The 19,421-nt window shown below is 34.0% G+C and overlaps 2 long non-coding RNA genes across 2 annotated transcripts in view; one reads left to right on the top strand and one right to left on the bottom strand.

Annotated features, from left to right (window-relative positions):
• LOC140698278 (uncharacterized) overlaps positions 1-19,421 on the top strand; it is a 118,821-nt gene that overhangs the window by 35,484 nt on the left and 63,916 nt on the right. The window lies entirely within an intron of this gene.
• Positions 6,348-19,421, bottom strand: part of LOC140698274 (uncharacterized) — a 177,516-nt gene continuing 164,442 nt past the window's right edge. Inside the window, exon 8 of the long non-coding RNA XR_012075937.1 lies at positions 6,348-8,109. This is a non-coding gene — a long non-coding RNA (uncharacterized lncRNA). The remainder of the gene's footprint in view (positions 8,110-19,421) is intronic.

Below are 19,421 nucleotides of genomic sequence, written 5' to 3'. Positions count from 1 at the left end.
TAAATGTTAAGAAAGTGAGTTCAGATACAATGTTTTTCTGGGTGTGCTGATGAAAGAAAAAGTTCATTCTACCTATACTGTTTCGTTGAGGAGGTGTTCTTTGGTTGTGGCACTGAAAGACAGTAAGGATACCATTATGTGGCAAGTGTAGAAAGGGACAGAGGAAAAGCAACAAATAAATTGTAGAAGTAAACAATAGCCAAATTACAGTGTCAGCATAGACTGATTAAAGGCTCATCTCATCATAGAATGAGAGTTTAAAAAACTTGGGACAAATTCATTTTCTTTAGATAAGCTAAGTGAAGATAGATTGACTAAGCAACTTTTAACATGTATAAAAATATTTTTCCAAATATTGAAGACAAACAGCATAACTGAAATGTCTGTGTCTCTTGTTTAAATGCTAATTAAGATATTCGATTTGTTCTAGTAATATTTTAAGTGCAAAGTATTTAGTAAACAGAACAAGGGAAGATTATTTTATTTAGTCATATGTATTCTTTTATTTAGTGCCTCACTAATACAGAAAAAAGTTTGCTGAGGACTAACAAACGATAGGCAGAGAATGATAAAAACAGAAAAAAATTTCATCACATAAAATAAAGGTAATTTCTAGGTGAATAAAATTAATAATAATTTCCTTTGCTGCTTGCTATATTTATACAGGACCTAAAAATTTAAGTTTGAATTCATAATTCACATCTTAACTTATTTAAAAAATTCTTTAGGCTGATTCAGTTTTCTACAGTACCATGTACATGCTTCACTACCTCATTTTCATTAATTATCATATTATTTTTATCTGAAAGCAGTATCTCCTGTTTTTAAATAGCAAGATGACAGTGAATTAATTGATTCTGCTTTTCTTTCATTCTATTACAAATAATTTTGTACATGTAATATGTACAAGGCAATATTCAAGAATATGCTGGGGATGTATCTCTTACATAGAAACATACATACCCAGTCACCAAAACAAAGAACAAAATAATTAGTATACAAGTAAATAATCATATATAAGTAAGAAATAGTGATAAATGGCAAAGAGGGGAAAATGATATAATTGAAAGATAGTGGCTGGAGGGGATTCAGCAGTAGCCATAGCGACTAGATGGGCTTCATGGAAGGAGATGACAGTAAATCTGCATGAAAATACCAGGCAGAACACTCGAGACCAACATCGTCCAGTGGGACATTCAGCAAAGAGGGAAACGTTCAAAATATGTGCTGTCGAATATGGAAGCGATTAGGCACATGTGTCAGTTGGCATTAGTAATGTGGCTATTTGGCTGAGAAAATAAGTTTTAATTGTCTTCAATTAATTTAAAATAAAGCTGCCACATGCGGCTGCTGGTTACTCTGTTGGCAAAACATGGCTATGGTTCACAGGAACAATAGCTCCTCAAGTGGGAATCGGTTTGCCAAAATTGAGCAGGAGAGGAGGGCCAATGCTGGTAGTGTATAGTAAGCATGGTTTCCAAACATGAGTTCAGAAAAGAATAGGAAACATCTGGCAGAAAATTCTAAGCCATGTTGAAAAGTCTGGTTTCATTCTAATTGAGATGGCCACAGATTAAAATAATTTTTTTAATTGAAGTATAGTCAGTTACAGTGTATCAATTTCTGGTGTGTAGCTTAATGTCCCTGTCATGCATATGCATACATGTATTTATTTTCATATTCTTTTTTATAAAAGGTTATTACAAGATATTGAATGTGCTATACAGAAGACATTTGCTTTTTATCTTTTTTTATATATAGTGGTTAACATTTGCAAATCTCAAACTCCCAAATTTGTCCCTTCCCCCAGTAACCATAAGATTGTCTACTATGTCTGCAAGTCTGTGTCTGTTTTGTAGATGAGTTCGTTAGTGTCTTTTTGTTGTTGTTGTTGTTGTTAGATTCCATGTATGAGTGGTATCATATGGTATTTTTCTTTCTCTTTCTGGCTTACTTCACTAGGAATGACAATCTCCAGGTTCATCCATGTTGCTGCAAATGGCATTATTTTATCATTTTTTATTGCAGTGTAGTATTCATTGTATAAATATACCACAACTTCTTTAGTCATTTACTGATGGACATTTAGGTTGCTTTCATGTCTTGGCTATTGTATATAGTGCTGCTATGAACATTGGGGTGCATGTGTCTTTTCGAATTAGAGTTCCCTCCATATATATGTCTAGGAGTGGGATTGCTGGATCATATGATAAGTTTATTTTTTGTGTTTTGGAGGAATCTCCATACTGTTTTCCATAATGACTGCACAAAACTACATTCTTACCAACAGTGTAGGAGGGTTCCCTTTTCTCCACACCCTCTCCAGCATTTATTGTTTGTGGCCTTCTGAATGATGGCCATTCTGACTGGTGTGAGCTGACACCTCATTGTAGTTTTGATTTGCATTTCTCTGATAATTAGCGATATTGAGCAGTTTTTCATGTGCCTGTTAGCCATTTGTATGTCTTCCTTGGAGAATTGCTTACTTAGGTCTTCTTCCCATTTTTGGATTGGGTTGTTTGTTTTTTTTTCTTATTGTATGAGCTGTTTATATATTCTAGAAATTAAGCCTTTGTCAGTCACATCTTTTGCAAATATTTTCTCCCATTCTATAGGTTGTCATTTAGTTTTACTTATGATGTTTTAAAAATTAATTTTGTTGAGATTTTTATATATACATATATATTTATATATAAATATAAATAATTGAGTCTACCTCTGTCTCTTAACAGTCAGGGTCCATTTTCAACAAAGTGAAAACCACTGACTATTTTAAGCAGAAAGAGGATGACTGTGCTCAGAGGCAGATTTATCTTGAGGCTAAGGAAATTTTAGAAGCCCTCATTTGTTCAGATTTTAAGACTCTAGGAGACGGCTTTACATTACATTTTCTTGGTCAACTGTCTTTAAAAGTTTTCCAAATAAAGATATTTAATATACATGGTAATACTGTTGCCCCTTTCCAATCCATTTGTCCCCCACCATTATACATGGGGCTCTATCTATGGATAAGCTGAATTTAAGACACGTTCAAATTAGCTTTAGTGGGATGTATTTGAGTGGTTCACTTCCAGTTAAGTTACTGCTAAGTCTTCCAGTTTAGGAATGGTTTCTCAGAATAGTGCTGTCATCACCCTATGAAAGTGCAGAGTCATTATCTATATCAAGGCTTCTGTCACTAGAAGAATGTCAGTAACAGGCTTGAACAAGGGTTGAAATGTAGAGAAGTCTTCCCATCATCGTGTGCAAAAGTGTAATTGGGATTTGTTTCTCATCAAGTTGTAAATGAAACAAAAGTTCTTTTCTGTTAGAAATATACTTGACATACAAATTCTTTTTTAATACAAATTCTTCAAAATTCTTCTAAATAGAATTCAGAAGTCCTGTTTGTAGGGGGCACAAAACTATAGCAGTGGTACAAACAATGGATATATCTTTAGGTGAAATGATGTTGCATGCATACAAATATCAGAAATGAAAAGAATATTCAAATAACTATGCTAAAGGCAAAAATGAATTGTCTTTCGATGTTATCTCTATAGAAGTATTACAACGTTTTTGTTATAAGGAGTGATCAGAGTGTATGCTTCCAAATATAAAGGAAAGACAATGTAGATATATATTAAGGACATTTTTTAAAACGTAGGTTATTTTTTTCTATGCTTGGTGATAACCATTATATTTGTCAGCTTTTAAAACTTATAATTTATGTTTTTTTATTCATTCTAAGTACTTTCATACCTAATTTTACTTTCATACTTAATTTATTTTATACTTAATTTCATATATTTAATTTTGTATTTTTTCTTAATAAGTCTCCTAAATTATATTTTAGTTCCCAGGAAACCTATATCTACCCATGAATAAAAAGAACAAGTTATTTCAGTATATTTAAAACTGAAAGCAGTCTATGTAGTCTTGGCTTTCAAGGAAGGACTCCCAGAAAAAGCCACAGGAATGACCAAAATGAAGGGTGGTCACTACATTGGCTACAATTCAGTGTGTACATAATCAGGAAGTTTCTGCTGTGACTGTCACCTTCAAAAACACCGTCGAGGCTGCAATCTAGGGACCAGGGAGCAGCTGCTCCTACCCCTACAACTGTGTCTCTAGACTCATGATGCTTGTGACCTCACCCTGGAACACGGCTACAGAATAGACCCCTTCCCCATGATCAGGAGGACGGCAGAAAAGCACCAAGACAGCACAAGCGATGACCTTGGCCTCTGCTTTCCAAATAACCCGCCTCATTGCTCAGACCTAATTCCCATGCAGAATAGTCTGCAGTGCAGTCTGGGAAATGCCATTTTTAGCTTTTCAACCTCCATGGGACAGAAGGACACACTAGAAATCCACATCGTCAGTCTCTACCTATTAAATATTTTCACTGAATTCTTTTGCAAGGTCATCACGATGGAAGGAGCCCTGTTAGTCTGCTTGGGCTTCCATAACGGAACAACACAGGTCGCGTGGCTTAGCCGACAGAAATGTATCTTCTCATAGTTCTGGAGCAAGAAACCCATGGTCAGGGTGCCAGAACATTTGGTTTCAGCGAAGCTGCTTTCTGGATTGCTGACAGCTGCCTTCTCGTAGTGTCCTCACATAGCTCTCCTCTGGGGGGTGCTTGGAGAGAGAGAGGGAGATCTGGTCTCTCTCCCTCTTCTTATAAGGATGTAAGTCTGATGGGTTTGGGGTCCCGCCTTCATGACCTCACTTAACCCTTATTACCTCCTTTTTTGTCCTTATTTCCAAATATAGTCACATTGTGGATTAGGGCTTCAACATAATGAATCTTGGGGGGATCCAATTCAGTCTATAACAACTATGTTTGTTCAGTATCAACTTTGAGGGGAGAAATACATTGCTTTAGCTCCCACCAAGGGAAAAACATTGAATATTTATATTTTTATGTTTATTTTCTACATTGCAAGTTCATTAGATGTGAAGATTAGGCTGATAAAGACAGTTGATTTTATATCTACTGAAAACTTTTGTTCTAGTAATTAGTATTTACACACACACATACCCTATTTCTCTACCTAGAGAAGTGCCTCCTAAGACCAGATGACACACAACGCTTCTCTTTCATTAAGACGCGCATACTAAATTTACTGTGAAATGCATGGCATTCTGCATTCCTAAATTCACTCAGAGGCTTCAGCTATCTTCCTGTCAACTGCATCAAAATTTACCCTCTACCTTTATCCATCGCAGGAAGGTCTGTGTGTGATAAGATATTCCAGTAATCTGTGGCAAATGAGAAATGACCTAATGCCAGGGAACATAGAAATGTTAACTGCCGTCTTAGACATTTCCTTTTCTATACTGTCGTGGCATCAGAAATTAATTGGGCTATGACCGCCCCTTCCCCAACTGGTGTCTTTCCATGGCTGTTTCAGTGGTAATAACTTACTTTACTCTGTATTTTATACATGCTGAGTGGAGGCTGGGTTTGAATGATTAGAAATTTGACCCTGATGTGCCCATGTGTTAGACACTGGAGTTCTTGCAAAAGTGTCACACGATTGCGAGTTTTCCTTATTTCCAGAAATTATTCTACAGGTTTCCTTACTTTTAGCCTTTGCCTCTCAGATAATTAGGTTGTCTGTGATTCAGCTGGGGAGCTATCAACTCACGAGTTATTTTCTTCATGTACAAAAAGTGCCAAAATTCTGATCTTCCTCTGAATCTTGATTTATCTTTATTTTAAAAAAGAAAAAACCCAAAAATCAAAGACTAACCTGTGGATCTCATTATAGACTGTTTATTTTTATATTTGTTTACACTGGATCAAAATCTCCCTCTCTTTTATTCTTTCATTTCCATGTGAATTTTCAAAAGGAGAAAAAATAATATGTTTGAATTGCAGTTTTTGAACCAAAATCATAGACATCATGCATAATGACTATATAGAGTATATTTTGAGAATTGACTTATAGGATTAATATGTATGCCAAGTATAACAAATTTTAGCAAAAAAAAAAAAAAAGATACTCAACTAATTACAAGTTTGACATAGAAATCAAGAGCAGCCACAGCAAAAATGGACCATGAAGCAATCAGAGGATTCAACTGAAGAGGAAAAAATGTTTATAGAAGGAGAAGACATTCCTGAATTATGCATAAAGTTGACTATCGGTGGCTTTATTATGAATTCTGGGCTCCCGTTTTAGTACATTATACACAAGTGTATTTTGATGTAATTTGCGCTCTTAGAATCTCCTGTATATTATGGAAATCATGATAAGGCAAGTTTGACAGTGGGAATGGGAAAGGTTTAGCTTGTATTCAAGAGAGAGAAATGTGACATATGCACTGACATAAATGTTGTTAGAGTCTCAAGACTCTGTGTTACATATTTTAATGCAGTTTGCTTTCTGGTCCATAAATAAAGCTTGGCTAACATTCTTTACCTATCTTTGACAATCCCAGGGAGATCTCAGAGGGAAAGATCTGTTACTCACAAGAGAGTTTTTCTCCTACTTCTTTGAATTACATTAGAAATATTTTACCTCAAATTAAAGTCTATTATATTTTCTCAAGAAAACATTCTTCATTTCATTGAGGAATATATTTTTTAATACTGAAAAAATATCAGATACTTTTTCCCTCAACACAGAGAGGATTATGTTTTCTCTCTTGAAACCATACAAATTACTGAAAAGATATCTATCTGTATTAAATACAGAAGCAATATGGACCCCTTCAAAGGTAAAATATATTCAGATCTATCTTTATACTTTTCCAGCTATATATATATAGTTTAAGTTGGGATGTAATAAAATACATTACTAAAACTGTAGCTTTTTTCAATTTTAAAGAGTAATTATGTATTTCTGAGATAAAATGACCCTAATTTAATTTTATTATTATCAGTAGAGGGCTATGACTCCTTTACTTTTCCCAAAATATTTAGTAACTCAGTCTCATCAATGATAAAAATTTAGGATCGGTTCCTAATTCTTTACTTTCCACTTTACTGCATGCCCGAATGGTATTCAGCAGTTTCTCAAAAGGCATTTTATTATTCCTGTGCAGGCTAAATTCCCTTCGAGGATAGCTTCCATTCTTCTTGAAGAACCATCCTTCTTCTAGAACCATTCTCTTTCCATCTTGCAATTCATTTTTCATACTTTTGATATGTCAATATTCCTAAAATGCATCTTCTATCACATCATGACCCTGCTCAAAAATGTGATTTTCTCTTGCCTACAGGGTAAATTGCACTCTTTGCCTGACATTCAAGGTTTTCAAAAATGGAGACTAAATTAGCTTTTTCAGAGCCCTTAGACTCTAAAATATGCCGTCCCTCTCAGGCTGATAGTTTCAACCACATTCTCTGAACATACGTTTAGTCCTCCTCCTTTAACACGCCCACTGGGGTCTCCATTCTCCTCAACCAATGTAAGTCTGAACCACATTTCAGGAGCCAACTCAGATTCCTCCCCTGGCACATGATAAAGTATTCTCACCCTACTCTGACAGCCTATAATAATTAAGTTCTATAAATTTTGATAGTATATTGAATTAAGCTATCTGTTCCATTGCTATTTTCAGTAATCTTCAAAATGTCTTATTTTAAAAATCATCTTACATATATATATCTCATCGCTCCAACACCTGCAGTAAATATATTGCAGATGCTCAGGTATTCTAAAATCTCTATTTGGCTGCAGTATATTCAGAGGCATTTTGTCTAGGAAACTATTTTACTGCAGGGAGTCAAATTTGTAAATCGATACTATGAAGCATATAAAATGAGGCACCTACAGGATTATACAGTCATAGAACGAATGTTTATCTAGCTTATGAAGGTCCCCTCTTCATTACTGCTCTCTTGCTATGTCAAATAATGAGGATTAAGTTTATCACTGGCTTCAATTCAAGCTCTAATTGTTAAAGGACAAGTTTTCTCTTCCTAATTTCAGGCTAGTTATCTTTCCTGATGATGCCAGAGTTTTTTCATTCCAGTAAGGAATACTGGAATATTCCTTCCAGTGAGGAAGCTGAATTTTTCATTGCTTCCAGGTCCAATACTGTGGCCTCAAGGAGCCTGGAATCTTATGCCAAAGTCTGCAATAATCTGTTCTTCTCCTTTCGCAGATCATCCTAAATTGAAGAAAGATATAAATGGCTTAATGTCAAGATAACAGCCAACAAAAAATTTATGTAATTCACATTTTGACACACAGTGATTGAATTTTAGAGCACCAAGGTATGAAAAATACACTTAAAATCGTTATACAAATGAAAAATATTGAAAAGGATGAGAATTAAATTTATGTCTATTCAATTGACAATAGTCTTAGAATTTGGGGGAAAAAAATTCCAGAATTTGACATTTGGCCGAAGCTATCATTCAGATTTGCAAAACCACTTACTTGTTTTATAGTAGAGGGATCGGGCTAATAACACTAAACCTACAAACTGATCTTAATTTCACTAATTGCATGTCACCAGACATGTTTTCTTGTGATGTGATGCAATAGGAAGTGTATAAATCAGTTTACTGGAAATGAAAGAGATAGAACAGCATATTAAATTATACCCAAAGAAATGTAAAACTTCCCTAAGGAGAAACAATCCAGTTCCTTTAGAAAATAAATAGAACAAAAAAGGAAGAAAGGAGAATTATTAGATAATAGAAAGAATTAAGCAACAGAAAACTAAAGGCCGTGTTTTGGATCATGTTTGTATTTTAATTCTAAAAAACACATGTCAAAAAACACCTTTAAGACAACTTGGAAAACTTGAATATAAATTGCATAAAACATGACATTGAGTAGTCATCGTTAATTTTATTAGATGTGATAATGCCCAGGTGATTTTATATACATAAAGAATTCTTATCATTTAGAGTGGCATAATGATAGCTGAAATGACATGATGTCCAAGATTTACATTAAAATACTCCAGGCCATTAAAAAGCATAAACTTGTGTGGAGGCTGTGGTAGGATTGGTGAGATTATTAAATGAAACAAGATTGCTAAAGTATTGATAATTATTGAAGTTGGGTAATAAGTAGTTGGGTGGTCATCAAATGCTCTCTCTATATGTTTTAAAAGTTTCATAATACTCATACATATAATTTTATCTATAATGTACATGATAGATGTAGATATGTATTTCAAATAAAAGAGCAGAAAACAATCCTCAGGAAATGCAACATTTTTCAAACATTCAAGGAATTGTTGAAATTTTACCACCCGTGGAACTTCCCTGAAGTAATAATTGAATGAAAGATAGGCTTTGTAGTTTAAAAAGTGGAATGAGGTAAGGTAAATAAAATAAAGGAAAAAATGTCATCCATGATTTTTAAACTTTTGTAGGGATGACAGGGCTAATACTGAATTAAAATGTGAATGTGATGATCAAAGAAATAAACATGAATGCACCAATTTCAAATAAATAGAAGTGTTCTTCAAACAGAACATCAAATAAAATATAAATAAATGGAATAACAGAGTTAAAAATAACTGAATTGATCCTGATGGCAAATGGAAGAGTGTTAAACTTTAAATCATGATACAGGAAAGCAGAAATGAATATACATACATATTTTATTAACTGCAATAAAGATGAATAGGATGAATTTACCAATTAAATATAGAGACTGTCCAGCTGAAAAAAAAGTCAATATACAATACATAGATCTAAAAAGTAACAGCACAGATAATTTGCAAATAAATAGTAGAAATAAAAACCACCAGAGAGACTGCTAGTACCTACCAATTTTGGGTAAGGGACCCACAGATTGGAGCCATTCTTAACAATACAAAAGAGGTTAATTTTTTTTTTTCATGTGTGCTTTCAGAGCTAATAGTCTTGTTCAGTTAGAACCCATCTTCATTTTTTTCTTTCTCTGGCTTACTAAAAATTTAATTCTATGAATTTGCTTAGGAGGGAGAAGCCATGAGTGTGCTTAACCTGCCATCTCGGAGCAGAAGCTCCAGAGTCCCTTATTAGGGTCATCTTTTTAAATCGAAAGAGCATTCTGAAGTATATATTACTTTCCAAATTTCCAGCATCTCTCTGTTCCCCTCCCATGCCCTCCAGCTTCCTCCCTTTCCTGCTTCTTCTCTTCCCTCACTACTGCTTCCCTCTCCCTCTCTCATATTATAATTTTAATTAAATTTTAAATGTTTCTCTCAATTTTAATTTTCAAAATTATTTCAAATCTTCACTCTTCTCCCCCTTCCTCTCTCTTAATTTATTATCACCAGATAGAGACAAAATAGGTATCATTAACCAAACCTGTAGAGAAAGAAACCAGTAAACACAGTATCTCAATAATTTAGACAAAATCAGGTGGCACTATTTAGAACAGAATCTGCCTCAAAGGCTTCTTGTCCTCCCTCTTACGGCCTTCGCTGGGGAAGGAGTTCTGCAATAACACTATAAAGGCAATCATTTTTCAAGCTTAACACATCTTCTTTGCTTTTCATTTAATACGTAAGTCCAAGCTGGCAAATTGTGGCACATCATAAATGCTGCCCAACTTCTCTGAAATCATGGAGAGCTTCTCCATACATAGGGTAATCCAGCAGCTTCCGCCTTGTGAATACTCACATCTTCTGTAAAATACACTCCTTTAAAAGTAAGAGCCAACTGCATCCTAGGGTACAGAATTATATGGCACATTTCTTTCATATCTATACCTTTTTCAAGGTGTTTTTGTAGGAAACCATGAAACTGAGCATGAATCTTCAGCATATATTAATCCAAGTTCTGTGTCTTTTTTAAAAAAGTTGTTTAAATGATCTTTCCCTTTCCACTCCTTGATTTCTCCTTTAATATTTTAGTTTAAATGTCATTTGTTTGTTACGTATTTTTAATATACAAAAAGCCTGCTTTTTTCCCTTTAGAAATGAGATAAGCCATCCCCTAAGAATGGCTCTCAGTTTTTCAAATTCTTCTATGACTAATTTTACCCAGTGTTTAAAAGTTAACATGCACATATCTAGATTTCCAGCTTTAATCACCGTAGCTAATGTTTATAAGGAACTTAGTTTATGTAAGGCCCTTTGCTAAAAACTTCACATGTATTAATCTAATTTCATCTTCATGCCAATCCTGGTGATTATTATTATCCTCCTTTTTAAAAATGAGCAAATTGAGCAGACAGGTTGACTGACCTGCATGAGGTTACCTAGTCATAAGATGAAAGAGGCAAGCTTTGAATCCACGCAGTCAGAATCAGATTATAAATTACAGATTTAACATTTATCTTATTAAAATAAATCAGCAGACCACTTAGTATAGATCATTATCTTCTGATGCTACAGTAACCACTCTTACAGTTAATGTATCTATTATTTTTGGAAATATATATATATATTTACTGTATAAAGAAAGAGAATCATGCATTGTATTTAAAATTTGAATTAAAATATGTTTCTCAGACTAATATTCTTTGGAATAAATTTGTTATGATTTAGTTAAAATTCTAATTATAAAACTGAAGCATCTAATATTAAAGTGAACAAGTTGGAAAATAAAAACAGTTACTTTGAAAAATTAAATACATAGAATGGACAGCATAGAAATTATTTTTGCACCAAAACAAAAAGAAAATGGATTCCATGATATGCCACAGAAGCAAAACAAATTATTTCAGTTTGTTTCAGTTTGTATTCTCAAAGTAAAATATTCTGGCTTTGTTTGAGAGTTCAAATTAGAATTTAGTTATAAAGCATAGGAAGACAGGATTTAATTGCAGTACAATTTATTAAGTTTTTTTTTCTGAAGATAAGTTTTTTGTATCAAACTTCCAAGAAACTAGTAAAACCGTATTATGATATGGAATCAAGAAACGTAATAACCTTGGTTAACCTGGAAATAAATTCTTACCTTAGAAATACATATATGTAACTATTAACTCAGTACTTGAAAAAATGTGTCAGTAAGGAAATTAATAAAGAACTATGGAATCAAAATATCCCTTTAATATGTGGAACTTAAACACTAGCTTGGCGTTTTGAAAGGAGATTACAATTCCATATAAAAGTGAAATTTTGTTGACATATCAAAAGATTGCACTTGCCATTTGTACTAAATAGAAAAACTAGTATTGATCATTTTCTAGGAAGACAGTGGAAGCACAATATAATTTTAGTGTTCTGCTTGCTTTTATGAATAATCAATGGATGATTAAGTTCATACAGTTTCAAAATTTAGGAGGGATATTAAGTTTCGTAGCACTTAAAATCAGAAAATTATGTGGCTATATTTTTATCATTTCAGAGTCATTTTTAATATTGGAGGTTAATTAAATTTGCTGTTCCAAACCATTAAGTATAATGTCAATAATATTCTTGGAAGTCAATCTCTTTTGGTTCCCAGAGCATAATTTTGAAAGCCTAAGGCATGGAAAAAAGACAGTAACATTTGTCAAAAGCAGAGAGCATACTTGTCACTGGCATCTATGTGTTTGTACTTCAAAACTTTACCAAAAGAGGGCAAACCAAGTCTATACACCATAGAAATTAATCTCCAATGAATTATTGTCACCTCACTAACTCTTCATTCAGAGGTAGTGCTTTACACACCAGAATGTTGCAGTTATTACAGTAAGGAATAAAACAGATCATGAATCTTCTCTGACTTTGTATGCTAAATCTATGTGAAATATCTGCATAAATATATAAAATGTAATTCATTATCCAAATTATTTGGCTTCATAATATCAAATATATTGGTGTTCATAAACTTAGAAGAATTGAGTGAATGATGTAACATTTTATTAATTTAATATGAGATTAAATCTCAGTGTGAATACTATATTGGGAAAGTATTAGTTTTGGTTCTTCTAAATGCATAGTAATATTGATTGTTTACTCCTTGGTTTTGCTTATTGTTCCTTAAATATATTAAAATATTTTAAGACATTATTTTTTAATTTTATATTCTCTATAAAGATAAGATAAATAGATATATATATTTTATTCAGTATCCACTTTTGTAGTATGGCTGTATGTGACCATAATAAATTAACCATAACAAATTCATTAATTATCAGTATTTCATCCAGGTACATAAATAAAGTCAAAGTTCTTTGATAGAGATTTTAGAAATGAGAAGCAAGGTAATGGCTTGTAAATAGAGTAGCAACCAGGAACCTAGGATCATGGATGGCATGTTTGGAAAAAACAGTATTTTCTTTACAAAACCATGAAGAATTCCTATCACTTAGCCTTACCAATTCACTTGGAACATATTTTGAATTCAAAGGGGAATACTTTTAAATAGCTTTATTGAGATAGAATTCATATACCATGGATGCATCTGTTTAAAGTATACAATTCAATGGTTTTTAGTACTTTCACAGATGTGTACAACCATTACCACTGTCAGTTTTAGAATATTTTCATCACTTCTAAAAGAAACCCCTTACCTTTTACCACTCACCCCTCTGAACCCTTAATATCCCTAAGCAACATCCTAAGCAGCCATAAACTACTTTCTGTCTGTATAGAATTCTCTCAATGGAACTTTCTTTTGAACAAAATGACGTAGTGTGCCATCTTTTGTGACTGGCTTCTTTCACTCTGCATGTTTTCGAGGTTTACCTTTGCAGCCTGTATCAGCACTTAATTCCTTTTTATGGTTGAGTAATATACCATCATATAAATAGACCATATTTTGTTTCTCCATTGCTCTGTTGATGGACATTTGAGTTGTTTCCAAAGTTTGGCTGTTACGAATAATGCTGCTGTAGACATACATGTACAAATTTTGGGCTGGACATATGTGTTCATTTCTCTTGGGTATACATCTAGGAGCAGAACTGCTAGATCATATATACTTCTGTGTTTACTCACTTGAAGAACTGCCAGACTGTCTTCCAAATGGGCTGCACCATGTTACATCCCCAATGGCAGTGTATCCCAGGGTTCTAACATCTCCACATCCTCACTGACATTTTTTTTGTTATCTGTTATTAGCCATGCTAATATGTGTGAAGTAGTGTGTCATGGTTTTGACATACATTTATTTGATACCTAAGACATTGAGCATCTTTTCATATTTAGTAGTGATTTCTGTATCTTCCTCAATGAAATGTCTACTCAGAATCTTTGCCCATCTTTTTCCAGTTTTCTTGAGAAATAATTGACATGCATCACTGTATAAGTTTAAGGCATACAGCATGCTGGTTTGATTTCCATGTATTGTTAAATAATTACAATAGGTTTAGCTAACATCTATCTTTTCACATAAATACAAATACAAAGAGAAAAAAAGGGGAAAAGTCCCCTTGTGAGAACTCTTAGTATTTATTCTTTTAACAACTTTCCTATATATCATACAGCAGTGTTAGCTATACTCTTTGTGTTGTACATTACACCCCTAGTACTTACTTATCTTATAACTGGAAGTTTGTACCTTTTGACTACCTTCCTCTAACTCCCCCTCCCCTCTCCTCCCTACACTTCCCACTTTCCTCCTCTAGTAACCACAAATCTGATCTTTTTCTATGAGTTTGTTGGGTTTTTTAGATTCCATATATTAGTGAGATCATACAGTATTTGTCTTTTTCTATTTCACTTAGCAAATGCATTCAGAGTCCATCCATGTTGTCACAAAAAGTGATTTCCTCATTTTTTAGGGATGAATAATATCTGGTACCACCACTCTATCCATTTATCCATAGTTGGCACTTAAGCTGTTTCCATTTCTTGGCTGTTATAAATAATGATGCTATGAACATGGGGATGGAGATATCTTTTCAAGTTAGTGTTTGTTTACTTTGGATATATTTCTAGAAATGGAATTGCTGGATCATATGTTAGTCCTATTTTCAATTTTTTGAGGATCCTGCATAGTATTTTCCGTAGTGCCTGTACCCATTTACAATTCTACCATCAGTGCACAGGGGTCAGATGGAGCCAGAAGACACTCTGCACAGTTGGTAGGCTCTGTCTCAACTCTCTTGCCTGAGCGGGAGGAGGAGCTGCTTCAGGCCACTCTCAGTTTCCCAAACAGGTTCTCTGGTTGGGAGGGGCTGGGAGATCCCTCGGCCTTGGCTATGAATTAATCGCCTTGCCTGTGCTTAGGACAGAAAAGTCCATGATGAGTATTGGCTTTGCTCTGGGCCTTTGTCCATTTTTAATTGGGTTATTTGCCTTATTATTTAGTTCTAAATGTTTGTATATTTTAGATACAAGTTCTTTGTTAGATTTATGATTTGCAAATATTTTCTCTGATTTTTGAGTTGGCTTTTCACTTTATGAATATTTTCACAAAAGTTAATTTTAATGAAATCTAATTTATCTATTTCTTTTGTTCCTCATGCATTTGGTGCCATATCTGGAATCCACTGCCAGATTCATGGTCTTGAAGATTTCTTTTTTTCTAACAGTTTTAAACTTTAAGTTCTTACACTTTGGTTGTTGATTCATTTTGAGTTAATTTTTGTATATGGAATGTTGTAAGGGCCCAGCTGCATGCTGCATGTGACTCCAGCTTTTTGAGCACAATTTGTTGAAAAAACTATTCTTCCTTTCTCTCACTGAATTGTCTTGGCACTCTTTTTGATAATCAGTTAATCGTACACAAATATACATATGTGTGTGTGTATACACATATATATAAAGTTCTGGACTCTTCATTTCTATTTATCCATCTATGTGTCTGTCCTTTGGCCAGCACTACACTAACTTGATTTGCAGTAAGATCTGTAGTAAGATGCTTTGAACTAAGTTTTGAGATTGAGAAGAGTGGGATCTCATACTTTGTTCTATTTTGGGAATTGTTTTGGCTATTCTAGGTCTCTTCAATTTTATATGAATTTGAGAGTCAGCTTGCTAATTTTCATAAAGAAGGTATCTGAAATTTCTGATAGGGACGATGTTTAATCTATAGATCAGCTTGGGGAACACTGTCTTAACAAGCTGTAAGTTTCCCAGTTCTTGAACGTGGGATATTTTCCATTTATTTAAATATTGAAAACATCTTTGTCAGTAATGTTTTATAGTTTTCAGAGCGTAAGCTTTGCACTTCTATGGTTAGATTTACTCATAAATATTTTACTCTTTTGATGCTATGTGAATTGAATTGTTTTCTAAATTTCACTTTGGATTCTTTGTGAGTGTATAGAAATGCAGTTGATTTTTGTGTATTGATCTTGTGTCTTACAACCTCCCTGAACTAATTTCTAAGTTGTAATATTTTTTAGTGGCTTCTATAGGACTTTTCTATTTTCAGCTTCAAAAATAAAATAGCCGTTTATTTTACCAGAAAAGTGAGTTTATTTATGAAATAGCAGAGAATTTCAGTTCGGGACAGACAAGCTACGGTGGTGAATCATGGGCAAGTCCAAAGAGACAAAGAGAAGGTCAGCTTTTAGGTTTTTGGAGGAAATTCAGGAGGGTTGTTTTGCATAGAATTTCAGTGGAGAATAAAAGGAGTTCCAAGTTATAGATTCTTACTGGCTGCAAGCAGTGGTTACTGCATTGCTCCTGAGGCAGGGAGAAATCTTCCTTCCTTTCCTTAAAAGCAGGAGATGAAATTCCTATGTGAAAAAATGTCCTCCCTTGTACCAGAAGAGAGGTAACATTCTTATCGTGGATAAGAAATTGACACTGAGAGAATTGTATACAAAGAATTCTATACAAACAGACCTTATCAAAATAATGATTTTCTTCCCAGGGTATTTAGGCTGCAACAAGTGGTGGGGATGTGAGAGCTCTGCCTTCAAGGCTTCCTGACCCCATTTTACATGAGGTTTTTTCTGTATTTATTTTCACACTACATACAAGATCCTGTCATCTATGAAAAGAGATAGTTTTACATCTTCTTTCCCAATCTGAATGTCTTTTATTTGCTTGCCTTGCCTCATTGTCCAGCCTGGATCTTCCAGGGCAGTGCTGACTGGAAGCGACCAGAGCGTGCACCCTTGCTGTCTCCTGGTGTTAGGAGGAAAGCAGCCAGTCTATCACCAATAAGTATGATGTTAGCTATGTGGGTTTTTTGGTAAATACTCTATATCAGTTTGAAAAATTTCCCTTCTATTCCTAGCTTGTTGAGTGTAGTTATCATGAAAGGATGTTGGATATTGTCAAGTGCATTTTCTGAAATTATGATACTGTTTTTTAATTCTGTTGATATGAAGTATTATATTACTACATAAATCCTACTTGGTGTAAAATTCTTTTACTTGGTGCTGGATTATTTTTGCCAGCATTTTGTTGAAGGTTTTTCAGGAGTCAGTAAACGTTTCTAACCTTTATCTTTTTTTTTCATTCCTGACTACATGAAAGTGCTCATTGTTTCTCTTATAATACTAAAATACTCTTATTTATTATCCCTGCCTACATTTTGCTGCATCAATTTTTTTCTTTCTAAAAAGTAAATCTTATATATGTGGTTTAACATAGTTAAATAGCAGTCCAAGAACAGCTTCTCCCAACTTATCCTCCTTTAGTTTCCACCATATATTTACCTTCCTACCATTTACCACCCCCAGAAGCCCAAACCCTTTCTCCTTTGTTTTGTCACTGCACACATTTATTGTCCTTTGTTAAGATGGTATATAAGCCCCATATTCTAGTTACCTGTTTGAGTTACTCATCATTTAGTTCTTACTGAGCTATGCACATTGAATGTGTAAATAACTCTGTTTTGTCTCCTGTTTTCCAGTCTTTTATCAGTTTGATTTATGAATCCTGTCACTGAACTTAAGGATCAAAGAAGAGATTTTTTTCTCTCCTACATAGGTTTTGAGTCAAACCAGACCTGTGTTCAAACTCCAAACCTACCCCTTAATGGCAGTATAACCTTGGGAAAGTTACACAATCTGTTTACACTCAGTTCCTATCTGAAAATTGACATTATAATAATACTGCAAAGCATTGTTGAGAGGATTAACAGAGGTGATGTTTTCAGCATAGTACTTATTACACAAGAGGTATTTAATTAATTTTAACATTTATTATTTTGTTTAAAAGCAAGAGAAAAGTATTCTTCTGTATCAGGGACTTAGAAAATATTCTGTCCTTTAAAAAAAAAATGAAGTCCTCAAGCAGATTGAGGACTAGTTAATGCTAGATCTTAAGAATAAGATGAGGAAATTGCATTATCTAACACAAGTATCACTGCTTGAAACCATTCTTATGTGCTCAAAATTAATAATTACCTATTGAAAATACGGTTACAACATCTGAAGTGGAAAATGTTCTCATAAGATGTTTCAAATACTCAAAAATAATGTAAAAATCACTAGGTTGCTTAGAAAACATCAGTTTCCCTTTTTCTCTTCTTAAATGACTTTGTGTAAATAGGCATATCTAAAGAGGGATCTTGTTAACTCAATCCATATATACGTTTTATTCTCTCATCAGTTGTTTTTGGATCAGGAGCAGGCAGGTGACTGATAATCTGGCTCAGTTAGAGTGAATGGAAGGTCCTACATTCCATGTTTGGGGGAGTGATTTCCTCCATCTAACTAGAGGGTGAATAAGGAAGCATCCAACCCCAGTAGGTAACTGCTTCCAGTTGCCAGTGTTGAGGATGCAGAGAAGAGAGATGAAATAAACCTTTCTCCTGGATGATATCATCAAGCTGCTATTATACATGGAGTTTAAAATACCTCTAGATGTCCTGGTATGTGAGATGCTCCTTATTTAAGACAGTTTGAAAATAAGTTTTCTATTAAAACTATACAATGATAAATATTTTATAATGGAAAATGGTTCTTAAAACTTAGGTAATACGCATGGTATTAAACTGAAGGAAAATATATTTAATAGAAAGCATTGCTCATATTTGACTGATGAAACTCAGAATATTTTAAAAGTTGGTATCTTTATAGAAAAATTAAGACCAGATTTATAGATTATTTCAAATTTTAAAGGAAAAATACTATCCATGTTTCACAGGCTCACCTAAAATATAGTCAGAGAAGGATAATTTCCGAAATGATCTGTGAAACTATCAGCACCCTAAAGCGCGCTCCTGCCCCATACGGTCCCCCTCAAGTCTGGTGTAGCCTCACGTATGAATAAAGGGCTAAGAGACTCCAAACAGGATGATGATGTATTGAATACTGAATTACATTAAAAGTGAGCAAACAGAGTATGTTCTAGATATGAAAGTATGGCTGAGTAATATCTTTAGCCTCTAAGGGGCGCTCAGGCACCCTTCTAACCTCATCCCAGCTGTAGGCATAAGGAAGAGGAGGACCATAGACTTCATCAAGTACAGGATTGCGGTGCTGGATGATGGTGCCAGGGCAAGAAAATCCCAAAACACATTTATATGTTTGAGGATACTTTTGAAAAACACGGCTTCTCAAGCCCTGCCCGTGAAAATAGAAATTCAGTAAGTCTGCCAAAAGGACAAGTTACATGTATTTTTAATAAGCAACCTAGGAAATCCTGTTGAAGATTCACTGTGTTAGATACATAAGTTTGTTGGTAAGATG

This window comes from Vicugna pacos, chromosome 9, assembly GCF_048564905.1.
Source record: "Vicugna pacos chromosome 9, VicPac4, whole genome shotgun sequence".
In the NCBI taxonomy this organism is placed as follows: Eukaryota; Metazoa; Chordata; class Mammalia; order Artiodactyla; family Camelidae; genus Vicugna; species Vicugna pacos.
The sequence above is the reverse complement of the archived record's forward strand: the minus strand, read 5'-3'. Positions and strand labels throughout refer to the sequence as shown.